We start from the raw sequence: 24,192 nt of genomic DNA, 5'->3' as shown, positions 1-24,192 counted from the left end.
GTTCATGGATTAATAAAATTAAATAATAATAACAAAAAAAAATGTCTTCTAAATAATCATCTTCTGATTCCCCACAACCAGATAACGTTAAATGCTTTTTCTTTTCCGTGCACTTGCCTCCTGTTGGTTCTTCTGTCACTAATAGAGGATATAACCCTTCAGTTAACATGGACTGTCTCCAATGTTTCATCTGCTTATCTCGAGTTTCACGTGGAAATTTTGGATAATATCTACTCAAATTTCAGTCTCTCCTAAGTCTATCTCACTCAAATACCTCAGTTTCCCACTCTTCTAGGGCTTCATACTGAGTTAATCTGGCTCTTGGTTCTAACTCATTCATTTTAGTGCATAGGTTATGCAAAATTCTTCCATTAAATGTTCCGTTCTCTGGGAACGCCAATATACCATCGTCTTTTGTATATTCTATCCAATTTTCTATCCATACACAAGTATGATAACCTCTTTCCATCATCATATAGGATGCTGGAGTTTTCGGAGGAGGAATAAGAATTCCCTCTCTAGTCTTAATGGGTTTATCCTTTTTAAAATAATTCTTAATTCTCTACATAAATGACATTTTTCTTTTCTCTCCATACATTTTGCGTGATCTTCCTTTTATGTACTGCTCGTAAGCGAAACCTAAATGCTTTCTGTCTGGGCGATTTCCTATTAATGTTGGATCGTGTCTCCACATGCAAGACCCACTATCAATTACTATTATGGCTTTTATTTTCAAGTAATCAGATGTTTGCTTTTATTTTAACAACTGACCAATACCAGCACGGCTTTCTTTCTCTTCTCACCAACCAGTTTCTGTTTTGCTCTGCGTTTAGCCAATACTAGCGCAGCTCTCTATGACGTCAGTATCACTCCTCTCTACTGTCCCCTCCTTTACAATTCATCACGTTAGTGACTAGCCCGCTGTTCTAACCAATCCCAGCGGCCCTCTGTGACGTCAGTGTAGCACCCGCAACTGCCGCTCCTTTACAAGGTAATACGAAAACAAATTTTTCTCAAAACTTTACATACATTTTTCATTAATCAACAACATAGAAACATTTGCTACTGTGTCTGATCTTCTAAATTCAAAGATTAGTCAACTTTTACTCCGAGCAAACCTTTTTCTGCTTACCCTTCACACACTATGAGTAAAACCATTCCACTTACTCTTCATACACTACGAGTAAAACTTTCCGCTTACTCTTCACACAAGCATCGGAGAACCTGCTACTCCTTCAGTATTGCCCTTTCTAGGTGATATAAGACCAAATTTTCACCAGCGGACTCCTTTGCTACCAATTACTCTCACTTTTATATGAAAGATAATAATCCCTAAATCAGTGCTTCTAGTCCTGCGTAACTTTCAGCACTTTCCTGATCCAGACAAGTAACCTCACTGCGGTATGGCTTCCATTCGCCACCCACTAAATATTCCCGGGAACTTCTAGACAACATGAAACATAACGTTTAACGAATAGTGGTTGTTAAAGCTTAAATCAAAATAATTCAATCCACAATACTTTCTACCTAACTAACCAGAACCTAACCATGCCTCTGCTACCAAAAGAAATACTGATTGCGCGCGGGTTACCAGCTCAGGTTAAACACATACATACCTAATACTCACCTGGGTCCAATCCATGCACACAAATGAGCTGGCAAAACCCCGCTGATATCAATATTGGAGTTTACCTGCAATTTAACTTCACCTTTACCAAATCTTACCAATTTTTATCTTCTCAATAACTCCTTTCTCGATGAATCAGGTGTCCGAGATAGTTTAAGGTAGAAAAATTATATTTATCTTATACTTGAAATGACCACAACCTCAGAAAGTTTGGAAAACCTTTATCTAAATTATTAATTTTGTGAGTCAAAATCAATCACAGCTTAAACACATTATTTCAAGAGGCACAATTAAGGCAAACAAAAATATAATCAAAATAAGGATCAATGAAGACGGTACCTGAACAAGGGAAAGAGAGAGCAGGTACAATGACAGACTTTTCAGATTTATATTTACCTAAGGTGATAGATGAACCCAACTCTTTGAAGATAAGCCAGAAAGAATCTGCCAGGACAAGATGCAGATGGAGAATTGGACAGATTCGGATCTGCAAATGTGACCTCTTTTAAGTGCAACGCCAGCGTCGCACCCCTCTCTGACTCTACTCTCCTCGGGTTTCACTCTTCCGCAATTCCCTCTAGATGATTAGAATAGCGATCAGTATCTCAGTTTCTCGAGCAGAGTTTCTGGCAGCAGCCGGATCTGAGACAGCGTCTCAGTCAGGGTAGCAGCATACACGTTGGGTCGGTGACATGTAGGAATGACGGATCTGACAAGTCTAACAAACTATATAACTAAATTACCTTTTTTATATTATTCTTTATTCATGTACCACCCCCAATATATTCAAGTGTGTGTTTTCCCTTATTCTAATTGGTCAGGGCAAGAGGTGAGTTCATCACACCATATAAAAAGTAATATTTTTACTGTGAACTATTGTTCTATGTTCCTGCCCCTTAATTTACTTTCCCATAGCTTTATTCCCACCACATTTCTCATTATGATCATTTCGAAATATATAAAATTTATTTAAAATTGTTGCATTCGTCTAGTTCAGGGGTTCATGTTCCCAGGCATCTTCGGTCAATGTGGCCTTGGCTGTGATTCAAGTTTCTTCATGGGTTTCCAGACGGTCTTTATGTGCGTGCGCACTGGTCAGATGGAATAGGGATTTCAGTCACCCTCCGAGGCCCAAACATGAACTAATAATAAAGTCAGAAAAAGACACGTAAGAATGTGACAATAAAAGATTTCCACTGTATACCACTTATCTCTACTCTAGCCCCATTTACTTATTTAAATCTTTTGCATTAGTGATGAATAGAACTTACGAGATTTAGTCCAAATAGTAGCATATGCGTAAATGTGTGAGTTTCAAGCGGCCCTATTTAAAGCTATTGCCCAGCTGCAAGGTTTTCCCACCAAGCGACAGAATACATCATACTACGTAGGTGTCGTAAGTATCAGAAGGAAGGTACCACGCACCTGAAACTCTTTGACTTCCACAGGAGCAGCAAACTTCGGAGAACCAGGACTCAAATGTGATGAAATATTTCCCAACTCCCCTGCCCCGCTACAGCGAATAGATTCACTTCCAGCAGGACGGGGGAAGGGGGAAGAGGGGATAACAAGAGAGACTCCACTGCAATGCCTGCTTCCTCAATTTCTATCTAGGACTGCTCTGGCATCTGTAATTACAAATAAACATATTACTAAAGTAATTCTCCTGACCCCAAGCTGCCTCCACCCACGTTCACCACACCCTTACCTTAACTAACAGTGGCTTAGCCTCTCTCTGAATATGATACTGGAGATATAGTAGATAATGCAGAGCTGAAGAAGTTGAAGTAGGTACTTTCTAGGCTGGCAGTTGAAGATTGTTGGTAAGCATAATATATATATATATTTCTACATACATGCGGTATCAATTCAAGTACTGTCTCTGCCTAGAGATTCTCATAGCCTTCCTGTGCTGCAACAGTTCTATGTTCAAGGAAGACTGCTCTGCCCCAAAAGCTGTCAGTCACATCATTGCAAAGTTCAAAGTGACCAGGACTTAATATTCAAAAACGTTCACTTGAAGCGCCGTGAAATTCTCACTAAAAATACGTTGAGTAACTGGGGCTAACTCCTACGCGCTGTCCTCCAAATTATCAGGTGAGCATAAACAAAAATAGACTCACCAATAGCCAGTACATAAACAGGACTCTAAACACATCACAGAAATTGCCTCAAATTTTGCTCTTGAGGACGAGTCTCTGAAAGACTTGAAGCGCTGCCAAAAGTCTCTTCATCTCCAGGTAGTCAGGCGGCGAAGTATTGCTGAAGAAAGAATTCGCCCCTGAGGGAAAATCTTGTTGTGAGAGGATAAACTGAGAGACACTACCTCCTCACAAGAAAGTTCAGTTGAAGTGCGTTGCGCTAGAGGAACGCGCGCACGAACTTGAAAATATTCGCGGAACACTAGACCGCTAACCTACAATATCGCTTCTTGAGAAGACGCCATGATGGAAGGGGCGGAAGGAGCACTAGTTACCATTTAAAGTGTTTCTGGGAAGGGAAATGACGGAGTCTGCTCCATGGGTAACTCAGCTGTTTTCTCCTATAAACTACAAGTTTGGGAGCAGAGGAGGAGCACAGATTGCCTTTCCTGACAGAAGGTGCAGTAGACGCATGTGCAATGAAATTCCCGCGTTTTTGGCGGCCATTTTAAGATACTCTGGTTACTTGTTACTAATACACATAGGTAAGCTTCCCCTAGATATAATTTAATATATGTAATTCAATATTAGTATTTATATAACAAGTTGATTATGGTGTTACACGTTATTTGAGAGGATTGCATCCGAGCAAGTCTCTTTTGTTAATAAAACCTTGCTCCATCACCGGCCAGCCCCGCGAAGGTCGAACTGTGGCTGCAGGCCCAAGGAAAGACAACTAGGCCCTGCAGAGTAGCAACAGCGCAGGCCCAGATACACCGCCGCCCGCCGCAGTGCTGGAAGCACGCCTCCGTCACAGGGTGCAATGGCGCCCGCAGGCCGGACCAAATCAGTAAGGCGCAATAGGTTCGACAGATAGCCTGGGGGGGCAGCCAGCTGCAGGGAGGACGGTGCAAATGGTGTGCAAGGCTTCTGGCGATATCAGCACGGGGGAGACAGACTCAGGAAGGGCCGCGCACACAGGCTCCCAGAAGGTGCGTCACAGTGAGTTCCACAATGTGCTTCTGCGCTCGGAGCCTCAGCTCCCACAGGATTCCGCTTCTGGTGGTAGTCCATATGCCTCTCGTGATGCGGCCATGACACAGCCGTAGACAGCGTCCAGTCGCGAGTCGCAATAGGCTTCCGAGCACCGCCCACCAGCAGACCCCACCAGGGCAGCCACAGTAGACCGCGGCGTCCGGAGTCAGATCCCACGTCGATTCTCGGTGATCACAGGGTTTATGAAAGTCGCTGGTGCGGCCGTCTGTTCCCAACAGCTATACTACACCCTGAGGGAGGATTGGGGAGGAGGTTCCCCCAGGTTCCGTCGTGGAAAAAGCAGGAATTAATGGGTTCCGGCCAGGAGCTCCACTAAGGTGTAGTCGCCATGCTCAGTGGTTAGCCACGCCCCCCGTCATTGTTACTGGTAATTTGATTTGTTTATCTAAATTCAAGAATGTATATTTGTGGCGCACGTTGGCTGTTAGGTCGGCACTCACCTGTAAAGTTGACTATGTGTCTACCCAAAGGTGGTGAAGACATAACCCTGGGAGACTGATAAGAAACCTAAGTAATGATGTGTGGAGCCAAGCAAGAAGTGATGAAGGGTTATCCCAAGAAAATCCATAGAGACCAGAAGTATGTGAGTCCAAAGGGGCCACCCGAGGTGGTGCAGTGATTGACAGAGACGACATGAAAGAATGTATGAGTTTAGCCCCGAAGTGGTGAAGTTTTAACTTAAGGAAACGCATACAGGACACAAGAGAGTGTGTTCAAGGGGTCCCCACAGATGTGGTGAAAGATCAAGGATCACCCTAAGATAAAATGACACACTACAGTAAAGAATTAACGGGGTCAGCTCAGAAGTGGTGAAGGAGCACCCCCCAAGGAGAAGGAGAAGGAGAAGGACAGACACCACAGTAAAGATTCCACATTCTTTTCTCCATCTGTGCTACTCCTTATAGAAGCAAGTCAAGGAAAGTCTGGGAGACCTCAGTGCATGGTCTGAAGGGACCACCCAGATGTGGTGAAGCTGCAACCCCACAATATCAATAGACTCCTCAATAATGATCAGTGTGGTCCACCGTGAAATGGTGTAGGCACCAGCCAAGGATGTCTCCTCAGAAATGGGTCTATGCGGTTAGCCTGGAAGTGGTGATGGTGCAATCTGAGGAGAATGCAAAGATACCTCAGTGCATGGTCTTTGGGATACCCAGATGTGCTGAAGATGCAACACAACAAGATCCACAGACACGTGAATAATGTTCTATGTGGTCCAGTGTGAAATGGTAACGACACAACCCAAGGACGTCTGCTCAGAAAAGGATATATGGGGTCAGCTTGGAAGTGGTGATGGTGCAATCCAAGGAGAATGAAAAGACACCTCAGTGCATGGTCTCCGGTGACCACCCAGATGTGGTGACGATACAACCAAAGAAGATCCACAGAACCCTGAATAATGGTCTACGTGGTCCATCATGAAATGGAAACGACACAACTCAAGGAAGTCTGCGTCTCCTGAGAAAAGGATCTATGAGATCAACCTGGATGTGTTGATAGTGCAACCCAAGGGGATTTAAAGAGCCCTCGATAAGGGGACTCTGGCTTCAACCTAGGAGCGGTGATTTCACAGAAGTCGCTCACCTGCCAGTAACAGTGAAACCACTGAGCGCGCAGGAGTAAAAGTCAGACAATCCAGATGTATCGCACAGGTTTTGGCGACATCCTATCGGAGAAGAAGGCACGCGCGGTGTTGGACAGGCCACACGAAGGGCTTGCTCCCTCCCCGCACGACAGGGCCCGAGCTCCGGCCCGCCAGGCATAACCCACGAAAAGCACCTGTACCCCGTCTCCCGACGGATCTTCTGCCCTCGGACCTCTACTCATCCCGGGGCCCAGCCCCACCGGCTCCCCCGGCCGGTTCAAGCCGCCATCTTGGGTCCTGCACCACGAGGCCGCGTGGCCTCGGCCCGACCCTAACCCCGGGCTGGCCGGCCCCGACATCCCGGCACCACCTTCCACCCAGGAGGTGAGCGGACCACTTGGCAGGTCAATGGGGGAACGAAGTGTCAAGAGCTCTTCCCCCGCCAGGTGCCGATCGCCTCCAGCTCCCCCAGGAGCTGGCTCCAACCCCTGCTGGGTGTCTGGACACCTTCATCCCGGGCCCTCCGACCTCCAAGTGCGAGGGTCCGGACATCAAAGGGCGCCTGCCCTATAACTGGGGCAGCTCCGGAGCAGGAAGGCAGTTGTATCCTGGAGTCGAGAGACACCGAGAGAACTCAGCCCTGACGGACTACTGGCGCTGCCATAGCCCGCTCTTGTGAACCATCGTCCTGCCTGCTGGCGCTGCCGCGGCCTTCTGCAACATCCATCCTCGTCGGGACCTGCTGGCGCTGCCGCGGCCCGTTGTAACGACCATCCTCACCGGGACCTGCTGGCGCTGCCGCGGACCGTACATCGACCATCTTTCCGGGACCTGCTGGCGCTGCCGCGGACCGTACATCGACCATCTTTCCGGGACCTGCTGGCGCTGCCGCGGACCGTGTACCGACCATCTCAACCGGGACCTGCTGGCGCTGCCGCGGCCCGTACCAACTAAACCACCAAGCTCGAGGATTGTGAGCTAGTCATCATCTCATCCGAACTACCTGACTGGTAGACAGACTGTCCCGCTACCCCTTACCCTGCTTTGAGAGACTTGAATCGAGGGGACCCCTGAGTCCAGACCTCCTTGTACCATTCAATCGTACCCTAAGAAGTGCTTATAAAGAACCCTGAACCTTATCCGTGTGTGGTATCCGTCTGTGGGGGGGGGAAGTTACTTGTCTGTACGATCGCTGGAGATGGCTCTCCCCGGAGACCTCTCCTCCTGACCCCGGCCGACCCTCCCGGTCCGTCTACCCTTTCTAACATTGGTGGCAGCGGTGGGATCCGAATCAACGCGTAATCGTACAGAGAGTAGCTCACCCCACGACAAAAACACGATGTCAGCCAAAGATAGCAACTCCACCGAGAAATTCCAAATGGATAAATTAGAAGAATACAACCACCGCGAACTGAGGCAATTCTGCATAGAACTTGGCATTGCTACCACCGGCCTGAGTACCAAAGATGATCTAAAGCACGCCCTAGAGTCGTGGACAGACACTGGGGTCGCCGGACCCTCCGACCAAAGCAGCATCACACCAGAAGGGAACGCCACGGCTCCCGAGGAGCGGGGAACGGGCCTCTCGCAGGAGGAGATCCGAGAAAGAGAAAGAACCAGATTGCACGAGTTGGAAATGGCACGACTCAAGATGGATGGGGAACTCAAGTTAGCTGAACAGAAACTCAACCTCGAGCATATGCGGCTCCGAGATGAACGAGAAGAGAAGCAGAGACAGAGAGAGCTGGAGGAGAAAAAAATAACGCTCGAGCACGAGCGCAAACTGGCGGAAATAGAACTTCGGAAACAGAATAAAGAACTGGGGGTGCCTGAGCGACCACACACCCCGGGGCCAATCGAGAAAAAAGTCCACATCCCCAAGGATGTTGTCCGCGAGTATGTCCGAGAAGACGACATACAACAGTGGTTTAAAGCCTACGAGATCGCCATGACCTCCCACCGGATCGACCGGAGTGATTGGGGAGCCGGACTTTGGGGGAGGTTTATCAACGAGGGTCGCGATGCCCTACTGCAGCTCCCAGATCACCAAATGTCGTCCTACGACCACATGAAGGCTGCCCTCCTCACCCGCTACGGCCTCACACCCGAGATGTACCGCCAGAGGTTCAGAGATTGCACCCGGATCCCAGGTACAACTTGGGTAGAGTACGTGAACTATTTCAGCCGTGCCTTCGAGGGTTGGATAAAGGGGAGCCATGTCACCACCTACGAACAACTCTTTAACCTGATGGTATGGGAGCACCTGTCGAACAACTGCTTCGTCGAGCTCAGGCAGCACCTCCTCGACAGTAAGCTGACTGACCCCCGGCAGCTCGCCGCCGAAGCTGACCGATGGGAAAGCACCCGAGTGGGCCGGAGGGGGCCACACGAACAGAACAGAAACAACCAAGGCCAGCACCGTCCTCGGGGAGGAGGAGGGGGCCAGGGGCGAGGGAGAGACTCCTTGCCAGCAACACCCGTGGCCAGCACCCCGCCTCCGGCCGGCCGGGGCAACCCCCCGTGGCGTCCTGGGGTCCGAGCCAACGTCACGTGCCACCGATGCCAGCGAGTCGGCCACTACGCCAATGACCCGAGCTGCCCGCAGAACCAAACACCCAAGCCCCGCCAGGTAGCTGCCGCCGCCCTGGGGGAAGAGCAATCATCGGCGGAACCAGAGGAGTATGAGCCGGCCCAGCAAGAGTGGGAACCGGCCGCCATGGTCCTGGCGTGCTTAGGGGGAAGAGACATGGTCCCGCGGGCTCCCCTACCCGCTAACACCAGGAAATACGGTCAGTGGGTGACCATTAATGGACAGCGAGCCGAGGCCTTGCGTGACACCGGCGCCAGTGTGACGGCCGTCCGCTGTCACCTGGTGAAGCCCGAGCAGATCCTGCCGAACATTCTCTGCCCCGTCCGCTCGGCAGACAACTCTGAAAGTATGTGTCAAATGGCCTGCGTCCCATTCGAATGGGGAGGGGTCTCCGGCCTGTTGAAGGTGACGGTCCGGGACGATGCCCCCGTGGACTGCCTCCTGGGGAATGACCTCGAGAGTTCCCCGTGGGCCACCGTTGAGAGGAGAGAGCACCTGGGGATGCTGGGCCTCCCGGACTGGGCCTGCATAACCACCCGGTCCATGGCCGCCCGTGCCGTCCCTCGAGCAGAAGAACCAGAATGGCCAGCACCTCCGCCCCCGGTCGCCCCAGTAGAAGACAACGACGAGGCCAGCCTCCCAGACCCGACGACCGAAGGGGACGCGCAACCCCAGGACCTTCCTGATCTGGCTCAATGGCGTCAAGAAGGGGGGCCCACCCAAGAACAGTTCCGCCAGGAACAAAAGACCTGTCCCTCCCTCGAGGGACTCCGCCAACAAGCCAGCGCCCAGAACGCAGGGGACTCCACCGGAACTCACTGGGTCTACTGGGATAACGACCTGCTATACAGCGAGCAAAGAATCGCCGAGCTGGGGGCCGGTCGAGTACTGGTGGTACCTCTCCGCTTCAGAGACTTTCTGCTCAACCTGGCCCACGATGTTCCCCTGGCTGGACACCTGGGCCAGGATAAAACGTACAGCCGCCTAGTGACCCACTTTTTCTGGCCGAAAATGAGGAACGACGTCCTGAACCACTGCCGATCTTGCCCCACATGCCAAGCCAGCGGGAAGAGTGGTCGGAAGCTGAAAGCCCCTCTGCAACCCTTCCCTGTGGTCACCACCCCGTTCGAGAGGGTGGGGATAGACATTGTGGGGCCTCTGGACCCCCGCACGGCACAAGGACACAGGTTCATCTTAGTACTGGTGGACCATGCCACCCGCTACCCCGAGGCGGTGCCCCTACGGACCGTGACAGCTCCGGTGGTTGGCCGGGCCCTAATGGGGATCTTCTCCCGGGTAGGCTTCCCCCGAGAAGTCGTCAGCGACCGAGGCACGAACTTTATATCCAAATACATGAAGTCCCTCTGGCAACAATGCGGGGTCACCTACAGATTCACGACCCCCTATCACCCCCAAGGGAACGGACTAGTGGAGCGTTTTAACCGCACCCTCAAGGGGATGATTGGGGGATTGGAAGAGCCCCTCCGTCGCCAGTGGGATGTACTACTCCCGTGCCTCCTCTTCGCCTACCGAGAAGTTCCCCAGAAGTCCCTCGGTTTTAGCCCTTTCGAACTCCTGTACGGGCACCCGGTGCGAGGGCCCCTCAGCCTAGTAAAAGAAGGTTGGGAGATGGCCCCCCGAAAGACCCCTCCAGACGTCTTCAAATACATCCTGGCCCTACGCAATCAGACCCGGCACTTCAGAGGGATGGCCAAGGCGAACCTCGAGGCCAGCCAGGAGGACATGAAGAGGTGGTATGATCACAATGCCTCCTCCGTTGAGTTCGAGCCTGGGCAACAAGTATGGGTGATGTCCCCCACCGAACCATGTGCCTTGCAGGATAAGTGGACGGGGCCCTTCAAAGTGGTCGAGCGCAAAAGCCCCGTCACTTACCTCATCGACCTGGGGACCTCCCGGAACCCCCTCCGGGTCCTCCACACCAACCGACTCAAACCACACTTCGTGCGCTCAGAACTCAGCCTCCTGATGGCTACGGACAGTGGGGCAGAGGACGACTCCGAACCCCTTCCGGATCTTCTGAAGACTCAGGAGAATGACGGCTCCGTGGACGGGGTCCGGCTATCTGACGCCCTCACTTCGGAGCAACGCCAGGGCTGCCGGAACCTCCTGCGGCAGTTCGCTACCCTGTTCTCCCTCACCCCCGGGGTCACCCCTTGGTGTTTGCACGACGTGGACACCGGGGACAACCCCCCTGTCCGACACCGGGCCTACCGCGTACCAGATCGGGTACGGGCCTGCATACAGGAGGAAGTGGCCAAGATGCTCACAATCGGGGTCATCGAGCCCTCGGACAGTCCCTGGGCCAGTCCGGTGGTATTGGTTCCCAAAGCCGCTGCCCCCGGCACCGCACCTGAACTGAGATTCTGCGTCGACTACCGGGGCTTGAACGCTGTCACCCGGACCGACGCTCATCCGATTCCCCGAGCAGACGAACTGATCGACCGGCTGGGGGCCGCCCGCTACCTTAGTATCTTCGACCTAACAGCGGGCTACTGGCAGATCGGCCTCACACCCAGGGCTCAGGAACGGTCAGCCTTCTCTACCCCCGATGGCCACTACCAATTCAAGGTCATGCCCTTCGGCATGAAAAATGCCCCCGCCACGTTTCAACGCCTCGTGAACCAGGTCTTGGCGGGGCTCGAAGAGTTCAGCGCTGCCTATCTGGACGATATCGCTGTATACAGCCGCCACTGGGCCGACCACCTCCGTCACCTCCACGAGGTCCTACAGGCCCTCCAGCGGGCCGGCCTCACAATTAAGGCCGGCAAGTGCCAAATTGGCCAAGGGTCTGTGACCTACCTTGGGCACCAAGTGGGAAGCGGGCTGGTGGCCCCGCTACAACTTAAGATTGCTGCCATCCAGTCCTGGCAGCCCCCCGTCACCCAGACCGAGGTCCGAGCCTTCTTGGGGCTCACCGGCTACTACCGGCGGTTCGTGAAAGACTACGGCAGCATCGTGGGGCCCCTCACGGGTCTCACGTCCAAGAACCAGCCGAAGCGGATTAACTGGACCCCCGATTGTCAAGCGGCCTTCGAGAAACTGAAGGCCGCCCTGTGCACCGCCCCTGTGCTCCAGGCCCCCGATTACAGTCGGGAATTCGTGGTACAGACCGACGCCTCCGACCACGGCATCGGAGCCGTCCTTTCTCAGTTAAACCCCGAGGGTCATGACCAGCCGGTGGCCTTCATCAGTCGACGTCTCCTGGCCCGAGAACAGCGCTGGAGCACCATTGAGAGGGAGGCCTTCGCAGTGGTGTGGGCCCTCAAAAAGCTCCGGCCTTATCTCTTCGGTACCCACTTCCGGGTACAAACCGACCATCGACCCCTGCAGTGGCTGATGCAGATGCGGGGAGAGATCCCAAAACTCTTGCGCTGGTCCATTTCCCTGCAGGGAATGGACTTCACTGTGGAGCACCGGCCCGGCCAAGACCACGCCAACGCGGATGGCCTGTCCCGCTTTTTCCGCCTCGACGAAGAGAGTCCCCAAGGAGATGGGTGACTCTCCCCGCCTTCAGCTGGGGGGGACGCATGTTGGACAGGCCACACGAAGGGCTTGCTCCCTCCCCGCACGACAGGGCCCGAGCTCCGGCCCGCCAGGCATAACCCACGAAAAGCACCTGTACCCCGTCTCCCGACGGACCTCTACTCATCCCGGGGCCCAGCCCCACCGGCTCCCCCGGCCGGTTCAAGCCGCCATCTTGGGTCCTGCACCACGAGGCCGCGTGGCCTCGGCCCGACCCTAACCCCGGGCCTGGCCGGCCCCGACATCCCGGCACCACCTTCCACCCAGGAGGTGAGCGGACCACTTGGCAGGTCAATGGGGGAACGAAGTGTCAAGAGCTCTTCCCCCGCCAGGTGCCGATCGCCTCCAGCTCCCCCAGGAGCTGGCTCCAACCCCTGCTGGGTGTCTGGACACCTTCATCCCGGGCCCTCCGACCTCCAAGTGCGAGGGTCCGGACATCAAAGGGCGCCTGCCCTATAACTGGGGCAGCTCCGGAGCAGGAAGGCAGTTGTATCCTGGAGTCGAGAGACACCGAGAGAACTCAGCCCTGACGGACTACTGGCGCTGCCATAGCCCGCTCTTGTGAACCATCGTCCTGCCTGCTGGCGCTGCCGCGGCCTTCTGCAACATCCATCCTCGTCGGGACCTGCTGGCGCTGCCGCGGCCCGTTGTAACGACCATCCTCACCGGGACCTGCTGGCGCTGCCGCGGACCGTACATCGACCATCTTTCCGGGACCTGCTGGCGCTGCCGCGGACCGTACATCGACCATCTTTCCGGGACCTGCTGGCGCTGCCGCGGACCGTGTACCGACCATCTCAACCGGGACCTGCTGGCGCTGCCGCGGCCCGTACCAACTAAACCACCAAGCTCGAGGATTGTGAGCTAGTCATCATCTCATCCGAACTACCTGACTGGTAGACAGACTGTCCCGCTACCCCTTACCCTGCTTTGAGAGACTTGAATCGAGGGGACCCCTGAGTCCAGACCTCCTTGTACCATTCAATCGTACCCTAAGAAGTGCTTATAAAGAACCCTGAACCTTATCCGTGTGTGGTATCCGTCTGTGGGGGGGGGGAGTTACTTGTCTGTACGATCGCTGGAGACGGCTCTCCCCGGAGACCTCTCCTCCTGACCCCGGCCGACCCTCCCGGTCCGTCTACCCTTTCTAACACGCGGTAACCTATTGTGATGTAGCCAGGAGGATTGCTTTTTGTAACGTGGAAACATGTCTGTATGTTGGTGCCTCAGACAATGCAAGGTCTGTGACATCAGGTCACGTGGTTCTTAATCCAATGGAAGGAGATGGGTGAATCAATTTTAATAGATTTTTTGTTACCTGTTATAACTATTCCTTTTTTTTATAAGCAAGGTGTTTTATAGTTTGGTTAAACTTAAATAAAGTATTTATTAAACTCATTGAAGGCCACTAACCAATTGGGGTTGATCCTGAAGACTACACAATGTGTGTGTATTTTGGAGACTACACAATGTGTGTATTTATAATCGCTGCTGTTCCCAGAAGTCCTTGCTCCCAGGGTGGAGGAAGCGGAACATTCAGATCATGAAGGTAATTCCAGTTAACCAGTTACAAGTGGTTTCTTCTAGATTCATTTGATGATGTGGGAGTTTGACTTTTCATGAACTGCAAAGGAGACATTCTACGCAATTCCTGCTGCATAGCGAAACTGGCTAATTGTGTCTATTGGAATGTTACTAGATCCATAAAATGGTTCTTATATATTGAGGTCAAGGTCCTAGTGCCCATATGATGGACCAGGATCTAGTGGAAACCAGTTGCAGCTGGTGAACTGAGAATTCCAAAGAATGAAGGAAGGCACTTGGACGACACAAAACAAGTGTATGCGCCTCATATGTAGATGCCTTTATTACAAATCCTTCCATCACTCTTCGCTCTGCCAGTGTAACACGCTTTGTTTCTTTACCTCTGTGTGTCTTCTCTGTGCTTGTCTCTCAGCCTCTCACTCTCTCTTAACTCACTCCCAGTGCCTGAGTCTCACACTCTCTCAACTTACTCCCAATGCCTGAGTCTCTCACTCTCTCAATGTTTCTTAACTCACTCCCAGTGCCTGTGTCTCTCACTCGGTCACACTCTCTTAACTCAGTCTCTCACTCTCTCTCTTAATTCAATATTTGTGCCTGTGACTCTCACTCTCACAGATACTCTCTTACTCACTCCTGCTTCCTGAGTCTCTTACACTCTCTTACCTCACTCACCGTGCCTGAGTCTCTCACTCTCTCAATGTTTCTTAACTCACTCCCAGTGCCTGTGTCTCTCACTCGGTCACACTCTCTTAACTCAGTCTCTCACTCTCTCTCTCTTAATTTAATATCAGTGCCTGTGACTCTCACTCTCGCAGACACTCTCTTACTCACTCCTGCTTCCTGAGTCTCTTACACTCTCTTACCTCACTCACCGTGCCTGAGTCTCTCACTCTCTCACATTATTTTAACCCAGTCCGACAGCCTGAGTCTCTCATTCTGTCACACTCTCTTAACTCACTCCCAGTGCCTGCGTCTCTCACTTTCTCACACTCCCTTAACTCATTCCCAGTGCCTGTGCCTCCCACCCTCACCCTCTCTTAACTCACTCCCAACACCTGAGTCTCTCACACTTTCTTAACTCATTCCCAGCACCCGAGGCTCTCACTCTCTCTTCGCTCCCAGTTCCTGAGTCTCTCACTCTCTCATTCTCTTAACCCAGTCCCACAGCCTGAGTCTCTCACTCTGTCACACTCTCTTAACTCACTTCCAGTACCCGAGTCTCTCACTCTCTCACACTCTCTTAACTCACTCCTGGTGCCTGAGTCTATCTCTATGTTTAGAGTTTTGACATTTTGTGCCTGTGTTTGTGTAAACATTGGTGTCTGCCTGTGTCAGTGCCTGTAGCATGTGCAGTGCCTGTGAGTGATGGATGGCAGCGGCTGTCCTGCTGTCTGGCTGTAAAGGGACAGGAGTCCGATGTCAGTCTGTCCTTGAATTAGCTAGATGTCTAAATGCGCACACTGGAAATGCAAACGGTTTGAAATGTGGCGATGTTATCGGAGGAGTCCTACAGCGCGTGAGAATAATAAAAGAATGAGCTATAGTGAGATCTTGTGGAAAGGAAAACAAGTGTTTCCGCCCGGTCTCGAACCGGGGACCTTTCGCGTGTTAGGCGAACGTGATAACCACTACACTACGGAAACCCAGATGGGCTTTGCCGAAGTACTGTGGAGTCTTATAAGCGCTCACTGCTGATTATCACCCAGTTAATGGTGTGTGTTGAATAGTGCACAGATAAGAGGGCTTTTGCCCTTATAGATCTGAACGGAATGAACAGAACTGAATGCTGCACTGGAGGTCTCTCACTGATAGCCTAGAACTGAATATTGAACAGGGCAGTTGTCTCTCATTGAACCCATAGGCCTGAATGCTGCTCAGCTGGAGGTCTGCCGGAGTGAACGAGGCCTGCTGGGGTGAATGAGGCCTGCTGGAGTGAATGAGGCCAGCTGGGGTGATGGGGGGCCTGCTGAGTGAATGAGGCCTGCTGGGGTGATGGGGGCCTGCTGGGGTGAATGAGGCCTGCTGGAGTGATGGAGGCTGCTGGAGTGAATGAGGCCTGCTGGAGTGATGGGGGCCTGCTGGGGTGAATAAGGCCTGCTGGGGTGATGGGGGACTGCTGGGATGATGGGGGCCTGCTGGGGTGAATGGGGCCTGCTGGAGTGATTGGGGTGATGGGGGCCAGCTGGGGTGAATGAGGCCTGCTGGGGTGATGGGGGCCTGCTGGGGTGATGGGGGCCTGCCACGATGAATGAGGCCTGCTGGGGTGATGGAGGCTGCCAGGTGAATGGGGCCCGCTGGGGTGATGGGGGCCCGCTGGGGTGATGGGAGCCTGCTGGGGTGATGGGGGCAGCCAGGGTGAATGGGGCCTGCTGGGGTGTTGGGGGCCTCCCGGGGTGAATGGGGCCTGCTGGGGTGATGGGGGGCCTCCCGGGGTGAATGAGGCCTGCTGGGGTGATAGGGCCTGCTGGGGTGATGGGGGCCTGCTGGGGTGATGGGCGCCTGCTGGGGTGATGGGCGCCTGCGAGGGTGAATGGGGCCTGCCGGGGTGATGGGGACCTGCTGGGGTGATGGGGCCTGCTGGGGTGATGGGCGCCTGCTGGGGTGATGGGGCCTGTTGGTTTTATATTGCTAGCGACCTCTTGGCAAATGACGGGTCGCTTGAAGATTGCTGAAAGGCCGCAGAGCACCCGACCGGCTCCAGGAACACTGTAGACACAAGTTTGTGTAAAGTTGTGTATGTGATGCGTGTATCAGTAATGTGCTCCAACAACCGCCGAACCCTACTTTGTGATTCTTTGGTTTCTTCAGGGGAGGGTGACTCGCCCTTCTCCTCTCTCCCTTGTGTTTGGAATTACAAGTAAAAGAGCTCAAGGGCAGTGTGTCCATCTCTCTTGACAGAATCCTGTTCTGTGAGTGAAAGTAAACTGTCCTCTTCCTGTCAATCACACTGTTTCCGCTCCTTCGAATGTTCCCAGGTGCCCCAGAACTGCTCTCTTCTTGTTAGTCTGTCTTTGTTGTCCTCACTGCGCAGTCTGACGAATAGACGGATGTTTACTGTTGTGTGATACTTTTCTGTTTGGATTGTCCATACAAGCATCCGTAGCATGAAAGCAAACGTTAAAAAACTGCACCCTGAGGCAGGATTCACAGAGAGTAAGAGCACTGCACGTGCTGCATCAGTGACGTCATTAGACCCGGTGAAGCCTCAGGCCGCCACCGCTACCGCTCCCAGTGCTGCCACGCTCCCTGGCGGCCCGGGTTCGATTCCCGGTCAGGGAAGGTGCACTTTTGAAGCAACCATTTTTTTCTTGAGCGGTTACTGCGTTTTTTATATTTTTACATAGACTTTGATTTTGCTTAATTACACTGATTACTTTATGATGTGCCCTAATGAGACACATTGATAAGGATTGGTGCACATGTTATACCTCTTAATGACACAGAAAACAAGCAGGCAGACTCAATTGTCAACGTGGTCTTAAGAAGCTGCAGTTTTGTTTGGAATCTAATATCTTCATGTTATTGTTCCCGGACCATGTTAATGAAAACACCGGGGCAAAGTCACAGTTCGCAGTGCACTAAAGTGCTCTGTGATTTCAGTGGAAATTCCGTTTTGAAAGAGAAGAGCGGCCCCCGCTACCGGTGCATCCTGAACAGATACAAGACCTATTGTGTTTCCTTGAGAGAAGAATCACATCCCTTAAGAGTCGGAGGGTCATTATGCCCTGATATGGGGCTGATGATTGGTCTAAGGCTGCTCACAAATGAAAGGGGCTCTTGGGGGCATAATGAGCCCCTTGCTGCGCCGGACGTTACTTTTTGCGATGCTCCGATGACGCAAACTACAAAATTACATCCTTGCGATCATGCAAAGACACTTAGGGGTCTATTAGGATGGCGGTCGGATGGCCGGCGGCCAGTCGCAGCTCACAATACTCACAGGGGAGGGGGTGAGTCGCGCAGGGGACTTTAAAATTGAAAAAAGAAAACTAAACTTACCTGACCAAGTCCGTACCGCGCCGCCTTTGCTCCTGGGCCGGTTCCCCTCGCCAACGTTCCACTTCTGAACAGGAACAGCAGCCCCTCAGCAGCCCCTCAGCAGCCCCTCTCAGCCAATCCTGACGCTGCTCCAGCAGCGCCAGGATTGTATTAGCAGGGGCACTCGCTGCCCGCCTGCCAATTAGGAGACCGAGGGTTTCGGCATTGATCAACCCTCGATCTCCTAATGCGCAGCCGCCACGCTAGCCAGACACTATTGCGCATGACTGGGCTGGTCGTAAAAAGTTTCCGACCTTCAGCAGTCATGGTCACTTGTGTTGCTGCCTGCCCCTGGTCTGACATGTCAATCAGCATGACGCCAGACCGCCCACCCCCTACAGACTCTGAAGGGGGCGGGCGGTCCGACGTCATGCTGACTGACATGTCAGTTCTCCCTCGGCGTCTCTGAACTTAAGTAAACTGAGTCAGTTTACTTAAGTTCAGAGACGCTGAGGGAGCTGCGGGCACGGGTGGCTTGTGGGGCAATGTGCACAGCCCCCTAATGGACGCACCACCACTGCTGGAGGCGGTCATCCGCCCGCGATCGCAACCCAGAAAACTGCCCGTCCCATTAGCATGGCGGTGAGGACCGCGGCGCGGAGATTTTCAACCCGTCTCTTTTCTGCCTGTAGCAGTCCGCACGCTTGCCTGGCGGGTGGAGTTGGACCACTAAAATGGGGCCGGTGCAGAGTCAGGCTCCGCCGGCATGATTATGATGCCGGCGGCAGCCAGTCTTTCCGTGGTGGTGGAACTGCCATGGAAAGGCATGTGGAGAATGTCCCATGGCACCCCCCCTACATGTCTCTGTACCAGGTGGCAGGCACTGTGCAGTGCCTGCCACGCAGTGCAGGGATATGCTGGACATGCTTTTTTGGACATCACGGAGGTGCTGCTGGTAGCAGCAACCGCCGCAATGTTAAATGCCGCAATCATACCGCCATGGTCGGATTTCAACAGCGGAGCATACTAATTGGACCGGCGAGTATGCCATGGTCCTAGCGGGCGGTGTATTCCCGCTACCATGGCGGTCAGAGTGATTTTCCGACCGCCATTGTAATAGACACCTTAACATGGCTTAACGCTGCCTTTTACATAAGGCCCTCTTTCACGCTATGGTTAGCATGAAAGAGGTGGGCAGTAGGTGTTGCGGTGGGCGTTCCACCACCAGACACATTCATTTTGATGCTGCCCCAATGTACATGGGTGGTGTACATAGGAGGCAGCGCCAAAATTAAGACCAGGTAAATCCTGGTCTTAAGTTAGCGAAACGAGGAGAAATGCATAATTTCTCCTTGTTTTTGATTTTTCCATACGTGCTGCTTTGTGCAGCAGCACACATGGAAAAAGCAAAATGCCAAGGTTTGTTTATGTACAGCAAGGTGTTCCTTCCTGTACATAAACAAACCTGTAAAAAATGCAATTTTATCACTTTCATGTGTGGTGCATTAAGCAGCACACATGAAAGTGACAGAATGGCACTTTAGGATTGCTTATGGATACCTTCCTACACATAAACAATCCTTCCCTGCACGCAGACATCCTTGCACTATGGTGCAAGGGAGCCTGTGTTGCCGCTAGGTTGCTAAACTTAGCGCCATTGCAGGGGGAAACACAGGGCTGCATCACATTTCTGTAAATATGGTGCAGCCTTGCGTTTCAGAAGTGGCGGAGTGTGGCGTTAAGCCAAGGAGGCTAATGCTGTGCTCTGCAACTTCCTTGTACACATCCCCCTTTGAGTGGCTTTGAATGGCCTCATAGATCTGAAGTAGGGCAAGTCAATGCAAATCACTACGTTGCCCTACTCTAGGCTCGGGAGGAGTTCCATGGGTGGTACAGTGGGTGTTCATACGCAACACCCATGGATTTTGACGCTTCCCTAGATTTACACGACTATGCAACCCCCCTTCCCTCCCCCCCCCCCCCCCCCCCCCGGGCAGCCTTACAGAGGACCGAGACTGCTGCCTGCCTACAGCGCTCTCTGCATGCAGGGCTTAGAGGACCGAGACTGCTGAGGACCGAGACTGCTGCCTGCCTACAGCGCTCTCTGCATGCAGGGCTTAGAGGACCGAGACTGCTGCCTGCCCACAGCGCTCTCTGCATGCAGGGCTTAGAGGACCGAGACTACTGAGGACTGAGACTGCTGCCTGCCCACAGCACTCTCTGCATGCAGGGCTTAGAGGACCGAGACTGCTGCCAGCCCACAGCGCTCTCTGCATGCAGGGCTTAGAGGACCGAGTCTGCTGCCGGCCCACAGCGCTCTCTGCATGCAGGACTTAGAGGACCGAGTCTGCTGCTGGCCCAGAGCGCTCTCTGCATGCAGGGCTTAGAGGACAGAGACTGCTGCCTGCCCAAAGCGCTCTCTGCATGCAGGGCTTAGAGGACCGAGACTGCTGACGGCCCACAGCGCTCTCTGCATGCAGGGCTTAGAGGACCGAGTCTGCTGCCAGCCCACAGCGCTCTCTGCATGCAGAACTTATAGTGCCAATATCGGCAACAGTTGTCACAAAACACATAAGTACATAAATAAACCACACGACACTGTATTGTAAGTGGAGAAATATTGCTGCAGGTTTATTAGCATAACCAATATGCAAACATGGTGGCAGTGGCGTAGCTAGAGCTTGTGGCGCCCGGGGCTATCCCTCAGATTGCCGCCCCCCCACCCCCCCCCTCGGCGGGAGGGCATGCACTTCAAAGAGGTCCGAGAAAAACGTAATATCGCCTCGAATAGTTACCTTGATCATGCAAGTTACATGCACATACATGACACGGTCCAAGGCTACACAGTTGAATACACCGGTGACTGGCAGTACAAAAGAGAACACACAGACTGCATGATCTATCTGGGGACTCAGAAAAACCTCATATGACATCCATCAGAGAGCTGCGTGAACAATTACCTGGTAATCCCCTCAACACAATGCAAACATGCACACACATGACACTGTTCATGTAACCTTCATCTACAGCTGACATTAAATGACCATACATCATGGTCCCACCAGTAAAGCAGTGGGGACCTGCACGAACGTGATGTGCTCTGGGGACCCAAAACCAACTTAACAGTGTGGAAGCCTGTGATTCTTCATCTTTCAAAAACAGCAAATTAATTATTCACAGGGAATGACTCACTGTGTGCCCTTAAAACTAAACGCAGCATAAAGGGGTCAGTCAGCTCCACCTTGCCAACACAGACCAGATACAAAGCCCACTCTGGTGGCCCAAAGGCAACATCCAGGGGTCGCTCCCTGTCATTACTTCCAAGCAGCAGCAACCAACTCCCTGGGAATGAAAAGACGTGTGCTCTTGGTACCCAAAACCAGCTTGTAATAGTGCATCTCTCCTTCACAGCAGCCTCAGCACACACATGGTGCACAGCCTGCCTGGGGGCCCAAAGCTAAAATACAGGGAGGGGCGACACATTATGATCACAATCCTTAAACACAGTTGTGGGGGCCATGGGAACTTGTTCAACTCTATCCAAGACCCGGGACAAATTGTTCCGGCGCTGCGGCACTCCTTGAATATTCAGAAGAAACAAGAAATATTAAACCACAGTGATGTCGGCCAAGAATGGTCAATGTTTCGAAATAAAGAAATGTGCAGGGCAAATAATTAGATACAAGACAAAGACGACATCAAGCATGTTAAGTGTGATTGTCAGCTGCTAAAATTTAAGTGAAATACATCTAGATTAAAGGAAGTAGATGTACATAGATGAGTCTTGAGCATACCAGGTAGGCTGCATTATGCTAAACTTACATGAGATGCTGTTAGGTGTGTCTATTTAAATATACTGCCAAACTAATACCACACATACATTATGGCCAAATTAAAGAAGACAATAACAATCAAACTGAAAATTAAGGGATGTAAAGCCAGGGAATCGAACCCTGGATGTACATGAGATAATCATGGAGATTATGGGATGGGCTGTATTGTGCTATACTACTGTGCCCCCCTGTTATATGTGCCCATTAAAATCTATTCCCAACATCAGTTAAAATAATTTGAGTAAGCTACATCTGAATTATACATTAGAGAAGAAAATTGTGCAATCTACATGACTTATATGGGGGTACTGCCAAAGAGATTCAACCCTTGATGTGCATGGACAAGTCACAGATGATACACAGTAAGAAGAGTTCTACTGTACATTGTTGTTTTGAGTAGTTCCAACGTCAGTTGGTAAAGAGCAGCCTCAAAGTGCATAGCTGCCAAGCTTTCAGATTGCTGGGTGTGATATTTTCATAATTTTATTGCAATTATGAGTCCGCCGCCGCAGACATTTGCACCAGTTTTAGTCTTCTTAGAGTTTCTCATTGCTCAAATGGGTGTAATTACTGTATATATATATATATATATATATATGTTTCCCTCGTCTTCATTGCTTGAGTTTTGCTCGCAAAGAAGTGTCACTCATAGTCGTTGAAATGTCACTCACAACTACAATTGAATTATGAAAATGTCACACATAGCAATTTGAAACCTTGGGAGCTATGCTCATAATCGTTGAAATGTCAATCATAATTACACTGAAGTTATGAGAAAATGTCACACATCTGAAACCTTGGCAGCTATGCTGCCACTCTGCCACTCACTAAATATCCCCTCTGAAAATGTTTAGCTCTTACCTCACTCAGCCTCCAGCAGCACTCCACAGTGGTGGCAGCCAGAGCCAGGGTCTCTATGGCAGGGGTTGGTTCACGTCTGGGGACGGAGGACACAAAAGAACCTGGGAGGGCAATGCACAGCAAGACACACTCCGGACAGGGAGGGGACCTCATGGAAGAGGACGCGATGCAGGAAGAAAAAAGAACGTGCAATAACATGGTCAGGCTTGTGTCAGAGAGCAGCGGGAGGTAATGAAGGAGTAGAGGCAGGCAAATTGGTAGAGGGACTGTAGATGCACATACTTAGGGGGGCGACCAACAGGCGAGACAGGAAGAGAATGAGGAGGGCCAGTGTGAGGGAGAGAGGGCAGGGGGTGATAAAGAGAATGAGGAGGGTTTCCAGAAAACGGCATTAGCTGCTCGGGCAACCGGAGAGGGGTCTTCATTTTCCTAATGGGCTGGAAGTGCAGCCAATGGTGGGAAGCTGAGAGCCGCCTGTCCTGTGGGCTGAGCCTGTAACTTACCCCCAAGTCTACCCAGGGCACAGGAAGGGAGCCACTGCCGAGAGAGACACGGGCTGGGAGGCAGTGCCAGGGCAGGGCTGCTCTGTGGAGTGCCATGCTGTCAGCTTCAGACACCCATTGTTTGAATGTAAATGGTCGAGGATCAACTAAGCCCCTGGGTCCAAGCTGTTACATTCTTCCTCAATGTGGAGTGGGATTTTAATGTGTGTAATGGGTCTTAATTTTGGAAGTACTGCTCAGATGCTGGAACCACAAGATTTGTCTGTTAACATTATTATACACCCAGTCATTGATCGCTTATGGAATGCTTTCTGAAGCCCCATGCCTCTTCTCTGTGGAGAGCCTTTCAGCTTCAAACCGTTTAGAGCTGTGCTCACCCATTCTTTGAACGTAAAGGGTTGAGGATCTTTAACACTGTGTGGCCATTCCACCCTAACCATACATATCACTATCCCCATCGCACATAAATGTTCATTGTAAAATACTAGCATGCATCGTAGCCAGCAGGATAAACCCACTGATGCCCAGTCGGATGCCTCCAGATGAGGCAGCTTAAAAACAGTCACCACCACAGAGCAATGCCACACAACAAACATGCACAAATATTTTTGCCACACATCAGGCCCGGCTCCAGGAATTTTTATTTGGGTGGGCCAAGGGTGCATTTGGGTGGGCCACTGCGGGCTCGATTTGTCGCATATATGTCTGGGCAGGCCTGCTTCAGAGCCCTCCTTTATCTCTTCTTAGCCTTATAAGGACCAGTAAAACTCACTCTTTTCCAAATCTCTTTCTAAATATTATCACTCACAAAAAGTGCTTTTTCCATGTAATGTTCCTTTGATGGGAAGAGGATGTTTTTGAGGTGGGAGTATCAGGCAAGTGATACTACTCAGGCTCCATCTGTTTGCGCCTTCATGGAGGATCCCTCTT

The 24,192-nt window shown here is 51.8% G+C and overlaps 1 non-coding gene across 1 annotated transcript; it reads right to left on the bottom strand.

Annotated features, from left to right (window-relative positions):
- Nucleotides 1–15,657: 15,657 nt before the first annotated feature.
- TRNAV-AAC (transfer RNA valine (anticodon AAC)) lies at nt 15,658–15,730 on the bottom strand. Its single transcript has one exon. It is a non-coding gene; the product is annotated as a tRNA-Val (tRNA).
- Between the last annotated feature and the right edge of the window lie 8,462 nt (nt 15,731–24,192).

This window comes from Triturus cristatus, chromosome 4_1 (assembly GCF_964204655.1).
Source record: "Triturus cristatus chromosome 4_1, aTriCri1.1, whole genome shotgun sequence".
Classification (NCBI taxonomy): domain Eukaryota; kingdom Metazoa; phylum Chordata; class Amphibia; order Caudata; family Salamandridae; genus Triturus; species Triturus cristatus.
This window is presented reverse-complemented; position numbering and strand designations above follow the sequence as displayed.